This window comes from Pempheris klunzingeri, chromosome 13 (assembly GCF_042242105.1).
Source record: "Pempheris klunzingeri isolate RE-2024b chromosome 13, fPemKlu1.hap1, whole genome shotgun sequence".
NCBI lineage: Eukaryota > Metazoa > Chordata > Actinopteri > Acropomatiformes > Pempheridae > Pempheris > Pempheris klunzingeri.
In genome coordinates this window covers 1,829,345-1,850,898 of record NC_092024.1, presented here as the reverse complement: position 1 = coordinate 1,850,898, position 21,554 = coordinate 1,829,345, and the positions used below count along the sequence as shown (strand labels likewise).

At 42.0% G+C, this 21,554-nt stretch overlaps 1 protein-coding gene across 2 annotated transcripts in view; it reads left to right on the top strand.

Moving 5' to 3' along the window:
- Positions 1-21,554, top strand: part of maco1b (macoilin 1b) — a 194,812-nt gene that overhangs the window by 51,116 nt on the left and 122,142 nt on the right. The gene's annotated exons all lie outside the window — the stretch shown is intronic.

The window sequence follows — 21,554 nt, the reverse complement described above, 5'->3', positions numbered from 1 at the left end:
ATATTTAAAATTTGTCACCGTGGCTTCTTATGAGAACAGAAGCTTCCTGTTATAGTACATTTATTCCTGTCTAGTACACCCTCTGCCCTCTGCCCTCTCATTTCCCCACAACAGAGTCATCTGACCACTGTGGCTTTTGTCATGCTAACTATTTTCATGAAACACAGTGTCCATACATTCTGCATCCACAGTATTTACCACTATAGGTGATAATGTCAGTAAGCATGAGTCATGCAGTCTTCATACAGTATCTGAGTGAAAACGGGCCCCGCTTTGGATCTTTTAATGGTTTTCGGTTTCCACCTGTGAATCAGTCAGAATCACCTTTATTGGCCAAGTTTGTACCAGCAAACAAGGAATTTGACTCCAGTGAAACTTCTCTCTCTAAGTACAGTAAAAAGAGTAAAGAAATAAACTAGAAAAATAAAAATAAGAACAATATAGATACTCATAAATAGCAGTATATACAGCGGAGGTAGGTGTGGTGCATTTATGTAGTGCAAATATGTAAAGGTATGTGATTCCTGAGTGTCTGTGACTACAGTGATATACAAAGATATTCTCCCACATAAAGGACCTCAGACTGGAAAAGAACCTGTGCAACAGTGATTGCATCAGACAGAGGGGGGGGGGCGCATTTTTTATATTTATATGTTTTCATTTTGGTCAAATTACTAAAAATAAAAGTATGCTACTCTTCCGGTTTTCAATTTAAGAGCCAGAAATCAACATTTCTCCTATAGGACTGAGTGTTACTTTAGGGGACCGTAACTTTATTTTGAAGGAAGGAATCAGACCGGAAGTGTGTATGGTTTATGAGATATTTATCTTTACGAGAAGAGTATATCTGTGAGCGTATGTGTGTATTCTTCAGTCTGTGGCCGCTGACCGGTGTGATCACTCAGGATGAACTCCGCGTGGTGCTTGTTTCTTTCATGTGAGTGTTTTAACTCTGACTTTAATGAAATGCTTCAGTGAAACCACCGCGTGTCTTCAGTGTTTAAAAGTTTTATTTAAAAGTTTTCCTGCTCACTCGGAGGCTGGAGGGGAAAGTGCTGCACGCTCCGTGAGTCACGTCAGGAATCATCCGTGAACTCAGCTGCTTTCATGAATGAATCATGGCATCATCTGCAGTATTTAAATGGTTCTGTCTGCAGAATGTTGTTATTATTATTATTATTATTATTATTATTATTATTATTAATATTCATCCTGCCGCCGTGTCAACATTTAATATGTTCGTTTAGTTTAGACTGTTCGGATAAATTTGTTTCTAAATGACCACAAATGAGAATAATAAACTCAAGTTGTCTCCACGTGCGTTCAGAACTGTTGGCAAACACTACGGCAGCAGGAAGGATGATGTAATGTGACGTAATGTGAGCTCTGCCGCTCGTGATCTCGGGGAGTGACGACACGCTGGGCTGATACATGTCTCCGCCCCCCCCCTGTGTGTCTCCAGGCCTCCTTCACCTGTCCACTGCACAGGCAGCCGTCTGCACGGTCACTGCTGATGCTGACCACACTACGTACAGCATCACAGGCGTCTCAGATGTCAACGTACCCCAGTGCGAGTGGTCTTGGTCCACCGTAAGTCAGCAGGGCCACAGGCGCTCAGCGTCTCCTCACCTGTCAGACAGGATTCAACCTCTGTTTCTCATACTGATGATGTTTCTCATGCTGATGATGTTTCTCATGCTGGCTGATTTGCTTTGTAACAGCAATGAAAGCACTGTTGTAGCTAAAAACATTATTATTATTATTGCTACATATATCACATTGTTAGAAGTGTGCCTCAGGGCTTTTTTGAGTGTTTTTTTATTCTGTGTTTGCTTTAGAACGAAGTACTCGCCACACACAAGCCGGAAAAACATGAGTTGGTGACGAGTAAAGACATCGACACTCTCAACACCTCCAAATGCCTCGACAACGTCATCTATGAACTCAACTGTGTCCCACAGGTACTGTTAAAATGTTACAGCTCACTGGTCAACTCATGACACAAGATCTCTTCATGCAAAGATATGAGATGTGAAAAAAGTTAGGTTTAATTTCTCTTGGGACTCAGATAATGGCACTGTGGATAAGTTATGATCACTTAATCAGAGGTGCTAAAAAGGTAAAGCTAAAGATATTAATAAGTAAATGTCTTTTTTCTAACCTCCAGACAATAATAATCACAGCGTATTGTCTTTGTGTTTGTTCTCCACAGGGCCACCGCATGGCTAACTGCACCAGTGAGTACCACTTCCTATATCCTCCTATATCACTCTGAGAGCACATGTTGTTATATATAGTTGTTGGTAGTAGTACTATTAGTATTATATAATACAACGCCTTACTCTGAATGTACATGTTGTTAGATATTATTATTATTATTCTAAGACTCTGGACTCACCTGGTGCAATAATGTACCTCTGTGTTGTAATAATAGTTTTTAATACATCATTTTTTTATACATACTTTATATATTTATATTTTTACTTTGCGTTTGAAGTTTATTCTTATTCTTTGGGAGCTGTGTGTAACAAAAGTAATTTCCCCCTGGGGATTATTAAAGGAGTTCTGACTCTGACTCTGATCCTGCATGTGAGGGCATCATCAGGGGTATATATAATCACATGGTTTTGTTTCTGGCATCTTGTTCAACTGCTTCCCCTGTGTCAGATCGTCGTATCCAGCTGTGCGTTCATCGTTTATTTGAAAGTGAAATGTGTGTGTCCATTGATCCAGCAGTCTGACGTGAGGGTGTCTTCTTTTTGCAGCCAACTGCACTCTCAGCGCCCTCCAAAGGTCTCAGAAAGACAAAGGTGAGGACGAGCTAAAAGCCCTTAATGATGCCACAGTTAAGCTTTCTAAAGAAGTAAGCGAGCATCAGAAACATTACTATAAGGTTGCATCATCTGTGTGTATTTCCTGTTTTCCTTGGAGTGAGAAGGCCAAGAACTCGAGGATATAAAAGCGTGATGGCGACACCACAGAGCGTTTCCCATTCATAAATAGTTAGCAATTTGCTGACACAGCAACACCGTTTTTGTTTTTTGTTTTTTTGCCAAAAGCAACAAAAGCCTAACTGGGCGTCAGGAAGCACGGTTTGTTGTTCTGTCCATTACTGTATTACCCTCCCTTCCCACCCCGTGTCTTCTATGGGTAGATTAACTGTCACACTCTCTTTTCTCCTGACAGAGATTTCCCACAACACAACAGAGCACAATATTGATGCCGTTGCCGTTGCTGTTGCTGTTGCTGCTGCTGTTTTCCTGGTGCTGGCCTTGTGTTTCCTGTGCTACAAATACAAACATAGAATCAGGTATTTTTTAATAACGTATATACAACCACATGCACTGCCCTCATCTGGGAGGTCTTAAATCCATCTCTGTTTTCATTTGTAGCAGCAAAGTCAAATGGTTTTACACTCGTGTCAACAGAGAGACTGATGACGTGGAGGCGGAGATTCAGTAGGACGACGTTCTTCTCACCTTTCTACAAGCGACGCAAGGGCTTTATCTGACCGGTCTTCTCATTTGATCTGTTACTGTGGAATAAAATCAGCACTGTGTGCTTTTCTGTAGGAAACCAGCATTGGCAAATAGCTGCTTTTCTACTGTATGGGTATTTGTAAAGATCAGTTCAGGACAATCCTCATCATTGGGATTTGTGAAGCTATACATGTTTGCGTCAATTTCATCAGTGTGAAAAGTGCCTGCTATGTTTCTTAGCACTCTGAGCTGTATTCATTGCTCCCAGCCACCTGTAACAGATGATCCACCAGCCATTCACATGTACTGTACTGTACTGTACTGTATGCACAGAGGGGTCCAACAGTCTGAGACCATTCTGTTTTCCACCATGTTTTCACCTAAAAGTGGAAATAATCACAACTGAAAACACAGGATGTTGTGAAGGGATGTATGGAGTATATATACTGTCAAGTGTTTGCACTTTTGTGTATGTGCTCGTACTGTAATACCATATTAAATGGTGCTACACATTTATGAAGATATGAATATTTATTATATTTGTTAATGTTTTATACACTATGTACATTATTATATTTTGAAGTAGTTTGTTTCCCATCATTTTATGTCTTTTATTCTTAAATTATATTCAGTAAGTCCTTCTGCTCGCTCTGTCTGCCTTATGAAATATGTATTCATCACTGTCCTTCCTATACATCATCAGATGATTGGGAAATGTGAGTGTGCTTGAAATGACTGCTGATTGTTTGTGATGAAAAAATAAAGCTGCCTTTTGAAAAGGAAGTCTTATTTTTATTGTGTGTTTTGAATATAACAGTGGATGTAGGTTATTGTAACAGGGTGTGTCCTGAAATCTGATGATTCACCTCAGCCAGTGAAGTTGAGGTGGGGTGAGGTCGGGTGAGGTGGGGTGAGGCCAAACTCCTCTGGCGTGAGGACCGCGTGAGAGGAAGTTACTGAGCTGCTCCTTCACAAGCAGCGCTGTGACCTGACATTACCTCTAAAGCTGCCCTACTTTCTCTTGTCTTGTCATTTAAAGATTGAAGCAGCAGCAGCAGCAGACAGCAGCATGGATCTTTATCTATCTCTTTATCTCCTATATAAACACACTATTACTACTACTAGGCAAGTCTTGTGACAGCTTTCCAGTCCTGTAATTAGTGATGTCTGTGTAAATGTAGCAGGTGAGATGTCCAACCAGTGAGAAACAGCAATAAACATTAAGCCATCACAGACACGCTCTCGTGGGCAGGAATGTCGTCACAGATATCCATATATGGTCACGTAAACAGCTGGAAGTGATCTAGTGATAAACCTTCAGGGTCCTGTGTGGCTCTAATCTCCCTGAGGTGCATTACCATGTTAAAGGTGAAATCACTCACCCATTTCAAATAGTGACACAGACCTGAGGAGGAAGCTTTGGAATTGTGGTCATTCTTGTGTGTGAGTAGACAGATTTTAAGGTTATCAGACCAGCTGCTTGTTTGGCTGAACAGGATCAGACCGGCCGCTGCTGGTAAACACCTGCTGGCAGGCAGACAGGTTGTAGGTGGGACCTGTCTTTTCTCCATATTTGGACATGAAAAGCAAAGGTCATGACTGAACTTGACTGACTGATTATTCATCCATGTATCCATTATCTATAGCGTTTATCTGTCAGGGTCGCTGGGAGCTGGAGACGATCCCAGCTGACTTGGGGCGACAGGCGGGGTGCAACCTGGACTGGTCGCCAGCCGATCGCAGGGCCAACACACAGAGACAGACAACCACTCAGGCTCACACTCACACCTACAGGTCACCAATTAACGATGTTATGTGCATGTCTTTGGACTGACGGAGGAAGAAAACCCAGACACACTCCAATCATGCAGACCCCACACACAAAGACCCTCTTGAACCTTCTTGCTAACCACCACACCACCAGCACGGTGGTGTGGTGGTTAGCCCATGACTGATTATTGTTGTTCAGTATTCACTTCATCAAATCGGAGCCAGTCATGTGTGAATGTCATGATTTACCAAAACAGACGGTTTAACCTTCAGGGAACTGCAGTCAAACCTTAGTTATCGTAACATAGGAAGTGGAAGCTTGGACTGTGAAAAGCATTACTTTATGTGTACGTGTGTGATAGTAATAAGCAGCAGCAGCGTCCCTCACATGAAACAGCATTTGTGCAATACTGGAATTTCCCTTTGTGCAAACAAACGCAGCACATCGCTCATCCTGTCACTGCAGAGCTCACTGTGAGCCAAATTATGCTGACTGAACTTGCTGGCTGTGACGTTCATGTATGTTTTTTAATATAGCCTGACTTCAGTACATTTATTGCTCAATTTTTGATCTTTGAATGTAAACTTTTGTGGGTTTGAGCAAGTTTGCCCCCCATGGTAGCAGTTGGTCACATGATACATCAGTTTTCTCTCTCTGTTTTTTTTTTTTTCAATATTTTATTTTCAATTTTTTCATTTTTGAACAAAACAGAGAAGAACAAAGTGAACAGGCTCTGCACAGACGAAGACAGACATACAAGAAAGGAAAAAAAAAAAAATAAATAAAAATAAAAAATAAAAAAAAAACCCTAAGGATGTAAATCTAATTAAATGAGAAAAATAATAAATAAATATACACTGTAAGACATTTCATGTTATTTCAACTTGCAAATGAAAGTTCACCTGCTGCCTTGAAAACACAAATTAACTCAACTTGAAGACAACCTTTGTTTCAACTCGTGAATTAAAGTCCATCTAGTTGATATGACTACAATGTTCTAGTTGTCTCAACATTGTTTTTTAAGTTGTCTAAATTGATTTAACTTTGGACTCAGAGTTAAAACAACAACTAACCTTATATTATCAGTGCAAGAAAACCTCATTTATCTGGTCAAACAAACTCACATTTTGATATTGTCATAACTCACACTTTCAAGTTCAGTATTTATAGAACCTCCCATTTCTAGTTAAGAGGATTTATATTTTAAATGTGTTTCAACTTTGACGTATAAGTTATATTGACTCATTAGTGCAAGTTTGCTTGATTTATTAATCACAATTAACAGTTGCTTTCCTCCAAGACTTTCTGTATAATTTCCTTAATATTTTGACCAGCAAACTCTCCAATGTCAAGTGACTCATTCCTGTATTGCTGAATTAGAAACATGTAAAATGGTTTGCATGCAGAGAAATAAAGGTGCCAGCTGGTTTCTAATTGCCTCTCCCTTACCCAACAGGAAGTTCCGCACCAGAATCATATTGCAACAACAGTCACAGACAGCAGAAGTGTCTGTGACTGTGATGGTTGTTGCAATCATATTGCAACAAGACTGTGATGGTTGTTGCAATCATATTGCAACAAGACTGTGATGGTTGTTGCAATATGATTCTGGTGCGGAACTTCCTGTTGGGTAAGGGAGAGGCAATTAGAAACCAGCTGGCAATCACAACAAGTATTGCTTCAGAAAATCATTTATTATTGAACACACATAACAGAACAAATCACAGCATGTTATTGAACCCAATGCCCACCTAACTTGTGGTTCTCCCCAGAACACATTAACCCTACCCATAAGTCCTTGCGGCGCTGCCCTGCCGATGCCACAATATGAAGGTGATGCCTCAGGATCATTAACAGAATCCTCCCCTTTGTTTTTTCAACTGATAACTTGATAAAGCAAGTTCAGTCAATCTGACAAAATGTTCAATTAGTCAAGACAATGAATAAATGTAAATTTAACCTACAAAAACTAGAATAGCTGAGTTCAAAATCTAAAACTTATCAGAGCACTTTGAGTTAAAGAGAAAATGGAAATATACATACATTGCCAGTGCTACATCACGGTGCTGCTGAGATGTGTGTGAGTGTGCGATGAACGCAGGGATAAGGGGTCAACTAGCTCAGTCCCTTAGCTTTTGCTTGTTAAGCCAATAAGTTCACTGTTATCTGGTGAGCTGAATAAAGCTTAATTGTGTCATTGAATAATGGTAACATCAGTTCTCAGTTTTACTGGTGTTTTATAAGCTTACTTAATCTAGCGTGGGTGTTTGTTTCTGATACAATACATGTGCCAACGTTCCACTTTTGGGAAAAGGTTTGGATTTCAGCTTGTTGATTAGATACACTAATTAAGTGTGTGATAAGCCTACATGCCAAATGTGTCGATGGAGGCCCCTGTGAGCTCCAGTAGGAGTAGTGTGACCGTAACAGACACAACAAGGATGTGGAGGGTCATCGGTGTCTGCACAGCCAGATTTATCCAGACGTGGTTTCATGTTCGCCTATATTCTTGTCTGAAGCACAAAACGACTCCAGCGGTTAGATTAGTTTTCCTGTTCCAGGCCAGTGATTCTTGACAGGGAGGTGAGCTGGGAGCTCAAGAAACAACTGTATGTGCCTTCTGTCACCAGGCACACAAGTGAGAAACCAGCTGCAGATGACGGTACGACCCTGACCTCTGCCAGAAACACTGGAGAAGCACGCTGAGACAGCCTGCTGTGAGACGTGCAGTGATCAGATGCACCACTAATGTGAGGATGTGAGAGGAGGCTGGCTGATATCACCTTACAACTAAATTAAGTCACACTTACCTCCAGTGAAGTGTTTTTTGCGGCCGTTGCTGATATGAAAACATTGATCTTGCAAATGCAAACATGTAAAGAAGACAATGTATATACAAGATACTGTATTTCTAAATGAACAAGTTTATTTTTCTAATACAACACAAATGTTTAATGAGGCTTCACCATCACTAGAATAGACTGATTTATCATAAATATCAACCTTAGCTTACTGTTTTAATATGCAGACTAATCAATACTAGATATTTTATCATTATTATCATATTATCTATCATACTATATATTATCATTTCAATAAAGGCAGCATAACACATATGACAGGAGAGAGGTGTGTGTGACAGGTCTGTGTCAGTGAGTGTGAAATAAAATATTCATCAAGGCAAATTAAATGAAACAGAATTCAATTCAATTAGATAATTTATATTTGGATATTATAATTGATAATCAGCTTTTAAAGAATTTTAAATCAACGTGTTTGTCTTCTCAAGTATATTGTGTCTTTCATTTACCACCAAAGCATCAGAGAGTCAGCAGGAGTCTCCACAGCAGATACTGTGAGACCTGAGCTATGGGCATGGATGGGCACTGTGATGGGTAGGTGGGAATATGCTCCTTTGTAACTGACGTGAACTGAACCTTTAAAAGCGGAGCAGCAGTAGATGAGGTGGTGCTGCTTGTAGGAGAGCCTTTGGGTGCTGGACTGCCACCTGCTGGCAGTGGACTTGTGGTGCCAACGTAGTGTGCTCATGTTTTCTGTCCTCTGGAAAATATAGTTATAATATTATTTTTAGAATTAAGATACGCATCCATTTGTACATCTAAGGCCATTTACCATGGAAATACCTCACTACCTTTTGTTTTGGTGGTCACAACAAGGCGTAAAGCCCCTCACTATTAGTCTTGCTTTATTTTCATCATGGTTGAAATGTTTGTGTGTTTATGGCTTATGTTTGTGACAGACTTCAACAGCAGAGTCTAATCTACTGTAGTTCACAGCTGTATAACAAACCGTGAAGGTTAAGGGGCTCAATTCTTTTTGTCTACGGATCTATGGATTTCATTAAATTCATTAAGTTACAAACATTTCTATGAATGTGCAGATGTGTATTAATTGTTCTTTAATCATAAAGTCCAACAGCTGCAAGCTATATCTGGCACTTTCTTTCTATGTCGGCAAATGAAAGTTTGCCGTAAACTATTTTCTGCACAGTTTGACACATCCTTATGAGAGTGGCAGCGTTGGCATGTGTTGGTTATGACAGATTAAAGGATTCAAATACACGTAGACCCCAATATCAAAAACTGTATATTGTGCTAAATATTCTTTTAGTGTCTTTGCATGCACTTTCTTATGGTCTTAATGAACGTGCTATATGTTACCCTACTTGATCATACTGTAAAGTGTCACCTCACCCATATCTCAAACATAGGCCTGCTTCTCTCAGCAGGTTGGTGCCACCATGTGATCTGTGTTAACCAGGCTACTCCACCTGCAGTTCATCCCAGAGCTGCAGGTTGGTGCCACCATGTGATCTGTGTTAACCTGGCTACTCCACCTGCAGTTCATCCCAGAGCTGCAGGTTGGTGCCACCATGTGATCTGTTTTAACCTGTCTACTCCACCTGCAGTTCATCCCAGAGCTGCAGGCTGGTGCCACCATGTGATCTGTTTTAACCTGTCTACTCCACCTGCAGTTCATCCCAGAGCTGCAGGTTGGTGCCACCATGTGATCTGTGTTAACCTGTCTACTCCACCTGCAGTTCATCCCAGAGCTGCAGGTTGGTGCCACCATGTGATCTGTGTTAACCTGGCTACTCCACCTGCAGTTCATCCCAGAGCTGCAGGTTGGTGCCACCATGTGATCTGTGTTAACCTGTCTACTCCACCTGCAGTTCATCCCAGAGCTGCAGGTTGGTGCCACCATGTGATCTGTGTTAACCAGGCTACTCCACCTGCAGTTCATCCCAGAGCTGCAGGTTGTCCTGAATAAACAGACATCATCAGACATTTGTCAGAATCAGTTTCATCACATTTTACAGACTACAGTGTAATCTGATCCTCTCGTTTCTCGGCCATTCAGGACTTGCTCACATGACAGAGTCTTGAACTTGAACTCCCCCTCACCTTTAACTTCCTGTGCACGCTCCTGTGTCAAGCACTTGTGCGCGTGCACGCGAGCGGCAAACAGTTTGTGTACTGGGGGTGAGTTCACTCTAACTCTGAAACCACTCTAACTCTGAAACCACTCTAACTCTGAAACGTTACTTTTTGGCAGAACATTGATACTTAATTCAGTTAACTGCCATTAGCTTCCCGCTCACAGCTAACCTTTTGTACTAAGTTATCAGTAACTAGTGTTAACTAGTGTTAGCGAAGTCGGCTAGCTAGCATTAGCTACAGCAGCGCTGCTAGCTCAGTCAGCGGTCATGGCCGCCCCGTGACACCGAAGCTTGTTTTAGCCGAACGTGGCTAACGGTCGCCGGTATCCTGGTAACTTAACAACACCGTGACTTTGTAAATCGCCAACTTCAAGACTTTGTTATCCTGAAGCGTAGTAAACGACTGCAACGTTACTTTAGCTGAAGTTAGCAAAGAACTTCACACGGAGGGAAACAGTTTAGCTAACGATAAGTTACCTCCTGCAGGAAGCTAATCTGTGAAACCACTGGCTTTGTTCCCAAAAAACTAATGGAGAACATATATAGAACATATATAGGTAAGGATACTGGTATCACTTAATGCATGCTTAGGACAAAGAGGGGGTGTTTGGAAACATTGTGTTTTTGAGGACAGAGAAGTCTTTGAGTTTATTTTAAAACAGTTTGTGATTAGTATGCTGAGTCCTCATCTTACCTGGGGTTAAGGTTAGTGGTTTGGGATAGTCTTGTGCTTACTAACGAAACCTCCAAGGAATGAGTACAAACCTGTGTATAAATGGTGGTCTGTATTAAAATAATTTAATAACAAGGTCAAAGCCAGACGAGATGGTAGACCCCAAAGGGACCATGCTTATTTTTCAGAGAGAACATTGATATAAAAGTATACTCACACATTTTTCCACCTGGCTACATGTTGTCAGTAAGTCTTTTTGAGGAAGTAGGAAGTAAAGACCCCTTCTCTTCTGTCCATAGACCGGAAGATATAGAGAGGCGTCACCAGGAAGAGGCGGTAGACATGGCACATACAGTCCACGGTGAGTACTAAACCATCTTTTAAGAGCAACTAGCAGGTTGGAGACCCCCTTTAGAAACTACATAAAAATATACTCATATTCCCTACAGTGACTTCTAGAGTCATTTTTGTGAGAAATTTTTACTTCTGCATCTGAAAAAGCCAGACCAGAAGTGATGTGATGAGTGATAGATTTACACTATAGAAATGAATGGATCTGGAGCTAATTTTGATACTCAGGAGGTTGTAAATATTTAGTCACACAACTATGATGGACCACAGTTATGCACCTGATAGGCATCCATGAGATCAGGAACAGACTAGGGTTAAAAGGAATAATGGTCAGAGAGGAGAAATCGAGTGAGTAGAACCAGGGGAGAACTGGGCAGGGGTCAGCATTAGCTTATAGATCGATAATGCTACACGTATACGTCTGTGGGCCATAGCTAACGCTGTGTTCACATGACTACATTGTAAAGTTTGCTATCATGTGTCAGGCTATAACAAAATTATTGTTGGTTGTCTAATGGTGTGTTACCACCAAATGTGAAGTGAATGTTCCCCTCACCTTGCTCAAGTTTAGAGGTAGAGATAGAGGTGGAGACAGAGAGAGAGGGAGATTGCTGCCTCACTACAATTACTATGTGTCATGTTGGTTGTGCTGACAAATTTGTAAATGAACAAAAGTTAGACCACAAGACTTGCAGTGCACATTTTTGTTGAACTGAGTCTCTGACGGATCCGCGACCACGGCCCGCTGCAGCAGCAGAACCAGAAGCTGCTGCTCCCAGTGAAGCTACTGTGTTTGGGCTGAAGGAACGACAGTGGCTTTCAGTCTTGCGTGGTCTTGGCTTCAAAATCCCATCCTAAACTCCATCGTATCACTGGAAAGATAATCTTCTGGTCTAAAATGAGCGCCACAAATAACCGTGTTTTTCGTAACAATGAAGCAGTGATGTCTCCTCTCTTCCCCTGCACAAAGTGCAATCAGCCATGAAAGCTAGCAGCTTTCCATTTTCTGCTATTGGAAAACTGAGGACTCCATGTCCTGACAAGTGAGAGTCAGTGCAGCCTGCACAAACACAATAATTTACCATGATGGTATATGGTGAAATGCAGTTAAAACCTACTGAAAAACACCAACTCACTGTTACATGACCACTCAGACTCACTGCCTCCTATTACCACAGCAGACAGCGACTCCCTCATGTTATGTCATATAACGCGTGTTTTTAGGAGCTTTCTCCTCTGAATTTCTGCCTTAAGGTCTTGTAAAACATAGTAAATCTTGTATTACCCTTTAAAATTGTCATTCTCACTCAAGGTAAAGGGTAAAATGTCCAAAAAAAAAATCAACCTGCAAGTTGCTCTTTAAAACCCTAGACCAGCACTTCTCAAATCTAACCTAGAATAACCGTTGTCATGCATGTTTAAGGCGCCTCCCTGTTCCAACACAGCTGAATTCTATGATCAGCTTGCAGAGCGTAAAGCTCTTAGGCACCGTGCCTGATTGCAGGCATAGAGCCTCGTTAAAGTCATATAGTACATAATTCAATGCATTGTAGACATTTCTTCCTGGACAAATTCTCAGAGATCATGGGAGTCAGATACATTTGAGAGCAATCTAAAATGTGAATGATAAGGGATACTCCAGGAGAGGTTTGGGAAACGCTGCCTTAGACTGATGAGGTGATTATTAGAGGAGATTGTTGTTACATCTTATGTAGGGTCTAATGGACAGAAATAACTTGAGCTGCAAATAAAGTAAAACTATTTGAACCAAAAAACAAACAAAATTTAGTTCAGTTCAGTTTGATTATTTCTGCCGTTTGCTGAATGATATCCACTGATGATCTGGTGCGTTATTTTGTTTTTTCTCAACAGACATGGATAAAAAAACCCCGAAGAATTCACAATGGGAGCACTTGAAACCTCTGTCCACTTATTCAAGGATGATCATTAGTGACCAACAGGCCAGTCTGCCCCGCCCAAGAAGGGATTCTAATCCATTAATTAATTTTAAGATTGAGGTGGTGAATAATTGCATGAAAAAAAGGAAATTAGATGATTCATGTGCCGATGAGGGTTATGAGACTCCAGCAAAAGAGCCCTTTAGTCCAAAAGCTCTGTCCCCAGATCTTGGGTGTTTCATAGACTTCAGCAGCCCCCCCTGCAAAACACTGTCCCCTCTTGTCATCTCTAAGCCTGCGCTGGTAGTTAAGACACAGGATGCAGCTAGGAGTGAAGTAAAAGAAGCTATGAGCTCTCAGCTACACTCAGAGCATGTGGAATGTGGGTCCTCAACAGAGCCAGTGGGTAATAACGGGACTGTGCCACACAGTTTGAGGTGTGAGAAGGTCCTCTTAAATATTGTGCCCACTTTTGACTGTGATGTTGACGACATCTTGTGTCTGAATCCCATTGGAACTGTTGGAAGATTTTTGGATAATGTAGAGAGCTGCAAAACACTAAACAGGAACACATTTCAACACGTGCAAGTGGACGAAAAGCAAGAGGAGCAGAAAAAAAAAAAGTGTCTCAGTGTGAAAGATGTAGAAGAGGATAAGGGTTATTTCTCCATGTCCTATGTAAAGGGCCTTGAATTGGGACAAAAGACCCCTCAGCTATCTCGAACTACCTCTAGTCCCCTGCTGAGGTTAGGTGAGACTAAGGTGTCAGAGGATGAGTGCCACTCTGAGTATTCATCTGAGCCAGGTTGTCCTAAACAAGCTTTGCTGTCCGGACAGCATTTCTCCTTCACAGTTAGTCATTTGTGTCCTATTGCAAGCGGGCCACTGTTGGAGTCTGTGAACTCTCCCGTAGACCCTTTAGAGGGTGATGTTGAGGAGGTGTGGACTATTGGTCCCCCCATATTTGAATCATCTGTGTGTCACAGTGCCACAGCAGCAATCAATGCTGTTAATGAGCATAGTAGACAGGGAAGTGTGATAGAGCCCATCCATGAGTGTCAGGCCACACCTGATGGAGATGAATCCACTTTGGACACCAGTTATGAAAGTACACTACCTCTGCAAGTACAGGTGAGTTGTTTCAAATGCTTTCATGTTTCAAATGTTTGTTTACTGAGCTCATTTTGTACAGTGTATACAGTGCATATGCTGTATGTTCACACACACACAACCTCTGTGCTTCTTCAAGGTGAAATCGGTTGTGGTGGCTCCCAATCAGCTCACCTCCAGCAGTAAACCAGCCGCACCTCCTCTGCAAGAGCAGAGCACGAAGCCTAACAAGCTGAGCCACTTTGAAAACAGAGGGTCCCAGAGTGCCAAGTGTGTTAGCAGTGCCAGGAGTCAAAGGTACTGTAGTGGCACCTGTCTCCTGTAGGGGGAGCAATAAGACCAGATAAAACACTGGAGTTGGCCACGGTTTAGTGGTTGTAAGGACAACTGTCTATCCTTGTTGTTACACTCATATTTTACCTCTCTGCCTTTCTGTGTCGTAGGCATCCATAGCCCTTATCTGTTGAGCATTGTTTTTCTTTCACCATGTTCCTAGATTGCTTTCTTCAGCATGAAATCTCTTGTATGACTGAAAGTGTTTGAGTGCTTCTACAGAGAGATTGTGTTTTTCAGGCCGGTGGTCTTCGAGAGGAAGGTGGACTGGGAGCGTGAGAAGCAGCTGTATGTCCATTCGGTCACCAGACACATAAACGAGAATTCAGGAAGAGCTCAAGGTATGAGCCTGAGAAATGCTAGAAAAACCCATTGAAACAGCCCGTAATGGGACTCCTCGTGGCAGTACGATGCTTTGATGCACCATTAGTGGGAGGATGTGAGAGCTGGATGATTTCACCTAAAGTCTATATCACAATCTGTGCTGCAAATGTGTTTTTATTTCCTTTTGATAGTGATGTCTCATTCTTGTGGTTTTGAAGTGCATCTCACTTTTCCCTCTGTTTTGTACACCGACAGTGCAAATATGTTTGTTTTTGAATTTGTGTTTCCTGAAGATGTCATGACTGAGCTGCTGAAACTGATGACCCACGTGGCCGACCAGACACCAGGCACTAGCGGCAGCCAGTGGCAGCATCCCTCTGATCTCACACACAGGTACATCACTCTCATTGGGTTTCTTTGTAGCTACAAAGAGGTGTGGATTAAGAATAGCCTTAAAGCAGATCTGTTTCAACCAATGTAAAATATTCGGCTCCGGATCTGTGCTTATTTTCAGGAACTACCAAAGACGGTTTGGAAACATGATGCCAAAAATGGCCCTCCATGAATGGCAGGCCAAGAATTGTCCAACGCATAAGCGCTTTGCCAAAGTCCCAAAAATATTTCAAAGGAGTCTGGTTCCTTAGATTTGAAGCTGTGGGTAGTGTCTTTGTTTGGCAACAGATTACACTTAAACTCAAAATAATTCCACATGCTGGACTGTTTGTTTTACTGTTTAATTTGTGGTGTGTTTCGGGTTTGTCGGTTTGAGTGTTATTACATTTTTGTCTTTCAACTATGCATGTTCCTGTGTATAACAATTAGTGCATCTTTTAAGAGGGTTTGATGTTCTGGAAATTATGCTAAGGCGCAAGAACTTAAGCGTTTTAAAGCGTTACTGTATTTGAAACTTTGCATGTTTTAATGTATTTAAATATATTTTGTACTACTGCCATTTAGACTTTTGCACTTTTCGTTGTTGTGAGTGCAAAGATATCCACCATTCATGTTGTGGACATAATAAGAACAGGCCAGGCCTTCACTGACAAGTTTTGTGTCTGTTCCCGTTGATTCCTTTCCACTTTGTGTTCCTGAAGGTGATTCTTGAAACATATCATAAAAATATTTGTCAACCAAACAAGTTTTCCTCAGTAAAATATGTCCATTAATAATGTCGTGGCGAATCTGGATTATCTATAGACCTCCAGACATTTTAAGCTTTTTTCATGATAACTATGGGAATACCAGGTATGTGAGTTATCCGTCACAACCCACAAACTCTTGCTTTTCTCTGCAGTTTTGCTTCTGAAAAAGTAAAAAAACAAACACTACAAACAACATTCCTTTTTGAGGTGACAGTAGGGGTCCGTGGTGGATATTTCACAACATGGCCAATTACCTGAACACTACCACTAGGAGTTAAATGGTAAAATATTTGTAGTGATTTGTGCGAATTGACCCTTTAATTGTAGAGCAGCAGTGCGCACAGTGTACTCTCAGCTGCTCGGAGGAGTCTCTGCACTGTGGTCTCATTAAACCCTCTAACGCCATAAGAAAAGTGTAAGTGCCCCAGGCGCTGGTTGGAGAACCTGGTCCTTAGAATCAGAGCAGGGCCGTGATTATGCAGGGGCGAGACAGTGCTGCTGTTTGCTGAACAATGCTGCATCTCCATAAGTCTACTTCGCAGCATCCCATGGCTGTGCGCACAGGTACAAGCCAACAGAAGTGATTCCAGGAAGCCCAAACACATGGAACTTATCAACATGGGTCCCTTCGTTGAATAATGCAGACTGTTAAAGTAATTCTGTCTGTACAGATAGTGGGGTGGCCTGTCCCTGGCCAGCCACTCAGGAGCCAGAGGTGTGTGGGTGTTGATGAAGGCCTCGTGACACATGCTGTGCACGCTGCAGGGCGCGTGTGCAGCCGAGCAGCCACAGCAGCACTCTGCACCTTCCAACAATGCTCTGCTGCTCCACAGTGAGCACATGAGCAGGATCTCAGCAGCGAGGAAGCAGTTTGTGTTTATCCGTCATGCCTCACAGTTTCTCCCAGTGTTGGGTTTTGTCAAAACAGACTGCACACCCAGAAACAAAAGACACGGAAGTCATGCATGTCTGCTACAGAATCCCCGTGCCTCGTCCAGGCTGCTCAACCAGGCAGTCAAGACAGCGATTGCTCTTGTATTGATGCATAGACAAACAAACATAATCTAATGTGCGACTTGAGTAAGATGCAAGTGATTTGTTGTGTTTGGCCATTTAAGTCTCATTGATTTCTAAGCCATTACAAATTCAGGCACGTTTTCTTACACACAGTGCTGACTCAACAGTAAATGCAGTGGCCTGAAACCATGTTGTTGGGTGAATTTTTCAGGAGGATTCATTCTTAGGCAATTCTCACTCCAATCCTCCCCAGTAACAGTAAGATGGCCAATTGTAGGTCTGTGTGCTTTTTTTGATGGAGAAAACTCTGACAGTTGAAGCCTGGTGAAGTCTGAGATCCACATGTATTATTCACTAAAGGAAAAAGCCAGTCTTCCTGGATTCAGTAAAACTGTTTTCTTCACGACACTTTTCTGTCCAGAGATGTTTTAGACAATCTCATATTTTGTTTTGAGCATCCCCCCTTAATGTTCTTGATCCTGACGAAGAACAAACACAGCCTTTTGTGGAAAATATTAATTATTTTATTGAAGCATACACAAGTAAGCATACACCATATCCTTCATAACAGAAGTTGTGTAATCTTGTGCATAATAGTTAAACCATGCTAGCCCTCATTAAGCAATGACTGCTGTACATGTCATACAAGGAATATAAACATGATAGCACTAATAAAGAAGTTCAATTTTCTAATCCATGCTTCTTTGCGGATCTCATTCCTATATTTCAAGAACTCATGATGAAATAGTCCAACTTCTCTAATATCACAATGATGTTTTCTTCAGGCATGTTTCTACAAAATACACATTGTGTAGATTGTTGTGGAAAATCCAGTGTCTCTCAACTGCCTTGTCTCTTCGCAACCTAGTCCATCACTGCCACCAGGCGGACAGTATTTGTCAGGCATTGTATCGTACATACAGTAGCATGAGAAAACACGGGGCTGCTCACTGAAAGAAGCTCGGTGTTCTTAAAAGAGTGATTCGCCACCACAGGGCTGAAGTGGAATGTTGAGTTCTACACAGTCGTCACCATTATTTGAGCTTGATTTGAGGAAAAAAACGTTTTTGTCAGGTTAAGATGTTCAAACCTCAATAGTAGCTGGATGTTCTTGCAGCTACTAAACAACTTGAATCAAAATGATGAGCTTGTTTGTGAGCAAACCGCACTCCACCACCGAGTGTGAGGGTGTGGACTCAACATTACCGACCTCTGCGTAGTTGTTAAACGTGGCCAAACCTACCTCCATGAAAAATTAAATGATATTCTCCAGCTGCATACCATCAAACAGGCTCCTGAGGTATCACCTCTGTGTAGGAGAGCTCACTCAGACAATGCTCAGGAACTGTCTGACAATTTGGGAAATCCTTCATTTTGTGCCAAGAGTTAGATGAGAATATCAATATTACTTTCATATGTAGCGTGGTAGTAGAGTGGAAACAGGGGCAACACTAGCCTGGCTTGTTTTTTGGTCTTAATGCTAAGCTAGGCTAACAAGATGCTAGCTGTAGCATCATATTTATCCTACAGAGGTGGCATTGATCCTCTCATCTAATTCTTTGGGAGCCAACAAAAGTATTTCCCAAAGTGTCAGACTATTAAACAGTTAAGTTGGACAACAACCTGCCACAAAAGTAGATGTTCACTATAGCCCTATATTTAAATCTGTGAGGAGTACATTATTTACAACATAGAGGAGTGTACCATAGTTAAGACTTGATGATGCACTCATTTTAGAATTAACTTTATTCGGTTCAGCCTCTGTGACAACTTTAAAAGCGAGCCTCCCCACGTGTTGCTCGCAGACGTTTTACTCATTGAAGCAACTGAAGAGGAGGAAAGTAAATTTAAAAAAAAAAAAGAAAATACCCACAGGGAATGCTGTTGAAAAATATATTATTGGCAAACATAAGACATGGCCCTTGTTCAAAGAAATCATCCAGGGAGCCAATCATCATTATCCATTACTGTGTGGATGGATGCCTATCGATTGGAGAGGCAGCTACCGGTGCAGTGTTCCTGGGGAAAAAATAGATTCAACCTTCAGCTACAGAAGTTTTTCGGAGAGGTGCTGATCACTATGGGTAACGCAGCAGAACGCCGTTTCGAGGCCTCACCAACTTTGTCCTGACAACAGCTTAAAACGTCCATGTTAATCAGTCAGAGGGGCGACTTTCTCTTTCCCTTTTCCCACCCTGCAGCTTTACTTAAAACCCACTCTTGCTTCTGACATGAATCAGTGCTCATTGAAGGAGCGCAATCTTGAGCTTTTCCACTCCTATTGAGAGTGGAGGCAGAGGGAGAGCCAGCGAGCGGGAGGGAGGTGGGGAGTGATAGAAGCTTGCCACTGCATTAGTCATCGCTCTACCCTCTCTCCGCTCAACCGTAACCTTCATTGCTCTCTCTCATCCACCTCTCCTGCCTCTCTACTCCACCACGCATGCATTTGTCTGACTTTACAATAAGTGACTAGCCTGAGTAGTCAAAGTGTTTATCATCCTGTGTGTCGATACAGATTTCCACCGGCTGAATGGCTCTCCACCATTGTGTTTGGGTGATTATTTCAAATATGCAGCGCTTTTCATCATTGTCTTCATCAGAAAGAGACTCTTCCACATTGCACATAAACGGCACAATCTAACGAATGCTTAACAGTAGAGGAGTGCTATGAAAAAGCTCATTAATCACTTCAACGGCAGCATATATTAAAAAGAAATCACCCTTTTCACTAGTAGCGGTAACCCTTTTACATCAGCGTTTACATTCCCAACACTGGTCTCCTCATAATTCATTAAAGGCTCTCTGACCTGACACCACCGAACAAGAATGAAATATAACATGTATTTACACATTAAATGCCAACCATTCCTGCCTGATTTTCAAATGTACCCCAGCTCTGTTTATATGTCATCAATCTCTAATGGTTCCATTGTGTTTGCGCACACATTTAAATACCACGTGGAAGCTAATGAATATGACAGAAAGGAGAGATACAGGGGCTTCCATCTCAGTGGATAAATCATAAGAGATAATTATTCTTAAGGCAGCACTATTGAGTTCAAATCAGCCCTCGAATACACCATTTCTTTTAACAAGTTCCCTCACAGTATACAGTGCACAGTAGCGTATGGCGACAGTTGACTCTTATTGTTGAGTTCCAACACAAATGTTGACTTTGATTTGTGAAAAAGTCTCTTGATAGAAGCCCTTCTGGTGAGGATGTGATGAAGGAGTCTCAGAGTTGGGCTCAAGGAAAGTTTTTTTTTTTTCTTCCTTCATGCTCCTCCATCAGAAACACTAGTTTTTACGACAGCACTGAAAAGGCTTTCCTCTCAAAGTTCAGCAGAGGACTCACCTGCAAATGATGCTCAGGGTTAATCCCCCCCCCCCACCATATTCAATGTGCAGTTTGTCTAAACGTTGCATGCTGGGAGGTGGAGTTTTGGACGAAAACGCTACGTGTTTGAGTCTTTACTTCCGTGCTTCTCCAAAGGCTGTTATTGCTGATGTAAGAGGCCTCTCAAGTGTCTCTACAGAGACTCCTCCATAGGCATCCATTGAGTCCAGCCCCTTTTTGAAGTTCATTAATTAGATGAATGCACTCCATTATGGCCCTTCTTTTTCCTCCCCAGAACGCTCTGAAATCCATAACACTTGCAGAGAAAGACACAAGGAAATACTAAAGGGCTCCTGGATGTGGAATGTAACATTTCAGAGATCTATAACCAAAGCATGACTGAAGTGAGAGCACAAAAGTAAACATGACTGATATGACGGCAAACCTGGCCTGTTGCAGACCTATTTGTGTTAAATGTGTTTGGATCAGAGATGCCTTTCAATGTGAGGGAATGAGACTCGTCTTGTCTGACAAGATTGGGTGACTTAGCTCCGGTGGTGAGCCGAGCGATCCCTCTAAAGCTGCTGTAGCGTCATTGCAACACGTCTAAGAAATCGCTCCTAAATTAGCCAGGTGGAGTCTGGATTCCCTGAGGCGGGGGGAACGAGCTCGCCAGAATGAAAACATCTCCCACAGGACAGCAAAGAGTTTCTGTCTTAGGCGGGATCTAAAAAAATATAAAATAAAATCAGATACCAGAACAAAGGAACTGTTCTGGTGGCACCTTGTTAAAAGTCAAATAAGTAAAACTACAGTTTTTATCTTCATTTAAGAAAGAGTAAAAAAAAAAAGGATTTGTGAAGAAAATAAGGGGTAGAGGAGGAGGAGGAGGAGGAGGAGGAGGAGGAGGAGGTTAAAGTACAGCTGGATGCATCTCAGTGCCCCCAAGGAATGGGAAAAGTCCAGGTTTGTGGTTGTTGATATAGCACTGAAAGATGGCGAGAAGAAAGAGGTGAGAGAGAGAGAATGAAAAGGTCTCTGGCTCTGCTCATCAGCTTTGGTCCCTGGGGTTGGTTTATCTGCAGTCCCTCCACCACCGGAGCCATTTGCCCCTAATCTCTGCTGCCCCATGGTACAGTAGTTATTGAGCACGGCTCAG